This window comes from Elephantulus edwardii, unplaced genomic scaffold (genome assembly GCF_000299155.1).
Source record: "Elephantulus edwardii isolate Elephantulus edwardi_28Jun2011 unplaced genomic scaffold, EleEdw1.0 scaffold00110, whole genome shotgun sequence".
Lineage (NCBI taxonomy): Eukaryota > Metazoa > Chordata > Mammalia > Macroscelidea > Macroscelididae > Elephantulus > Elephantulus edwardii.
The window spans coordinates 7767564-7769292 of record NW_006399860.1 but is presented as its reverse complement, the minus strand read 5'-3'; the positions used below and the strand labels follow the sequence as shown (position 1 = coordinate 7769292).

Here is a 1729-nt window from a genome sequence, read left to right as displayed (position 1 = left end):
AATGAAAAAAGAAAAAAAGAATAGAAAAACATAACATAAAAGATAACATTTTTTTACTAAATAAAATGCAGACAATAGACACAGGAAACATAACTTTTAAAAAACATTGATAATATCTGAATATTATGAAAAGCTATACACAGAAAAATTTGAAAATCCAGATGATATTGACAAATTCTTTGAAACTAATGCCATACTTTTTATACAGATAAATGTAGGACACTTGAATTTTACAAATATTTTTAAAAATTTTACCAAAAAATTTTACAAAACATTCAGAAAAGAGCTATCATTAATTCTACTAAATTTTTTTAGAATATATAAAGAAGGGACACAGTCAAAGTCATTCCATGATGCAAGCATAACCCTAATACCAAAATCAGGCAAAGACATTAACAAGGAAATTATAGACCAAAATCTTTTACAAATATAGCTGCAAAAATCCTTAATAAAATCCTGGCCAATAGAATCCAGTATCACATAAAAAAAATTCATCATTGCCAAGTATGACTCATGATAGGTGTGTAAGGATGGTTCAACATAAGAAAGAAAAAAAAAAACACCAAAAAATGTAATATATTACGTTAACAAAGCAAATAACAAGAACCACATGATCCCATCAACTGATGCACAAAAAGGCCTTTGACAAAATCTTAATACACATTCTTGATTAAAACATTCAGCAAAATAGAAACAGAAAGGACTTTCCTCAACATTGTGAAAAGTGTATGTGCTAAACTATGATCCAATATCATTCCCAGTGGAGAAAGACTAAAAGTGTTCTCCTTCATACAAAGACCAGATGAGGATGCCCACTTTCACTACACTTATTCAATATTTTTATTAGAAGTACTTGCTAGGGTAAAATGACAAGAGAAGGAACTAAGAGGCAACTAAATTGGCAAAGAGGTAGTGAAACTGTCGTTATATGTAGATTATATGATAGCGTACACATAAAACACCAAGGACTCAATCAAAAAACTCTTAGACATAGTGGAACAATTTACCAGAGTGACAAAACACAAGATCACTATACAAAAGTCATTGAGATTCCTCTACAATAACAAAGAGAGCATAGACAAGAAAACTAAGAAAGCAGTACCATTTACAATAGCAAACAACAAACTGAGATATTTAGGAATGAACCTAACTAGAGACACTAAAGACCTTTACAAAGAAAATTACAAAACACTTTTGAAAAAAATTACAAAAGACTAAATACATGGGGAAAGTTTCCCTATTATAGGAAGACTCAATACAGTGAAAATGCTAGTCCTACCAAAAGCAATCTACATGTTCCATTAAATCCCAATACAAATAACAGATTAATTTTTCAAGGATATTGAAAAGGCAGTTCTCAAGTTTATTCGGAGAGGAAAAAGACTCCAAACAAGCAAAGCATTTCTGAAAAATAAAAATAAAGTGGGAAGACTAGCACAACCTGACCACAAAACCTACTACATAGCTTTAATAACCAAAACAACCTGACACTGGCAAAATGACAGTCACATAGAGCAATGAACAGAATCAATAACCCAGAAATGGACCCATCTATGTATGGTCAACTGATAATTAGATAAGGAAACAAAATCTATCAGATGGGGAAATGACTACTTTTACTACAAATCGTGCTGGCAAAATTGGACTGCTAGCTACAGAAAGCTGAAACAGGATGCATAACTCAGGCCATAGACAATAACCAACTTAAGGTGGATCAGAGACCTAGGGG

The 1729-nt window shown here is 31.6% G+C and overlaps 1 protein-coding gene across 2 annotated transcripts in view; it reads right to left on the bottom strand.

Moving 5' to 3' along the window:
- The window catches only part of KCNT2 (potassium channel, subfamily T, member 2), a 734552-nt gene that overhangs the window by 588172 nt on the left and 144651 nt on the right, over nt 1-1729 (bottom strand). The window lies entirely within an intron of this gene.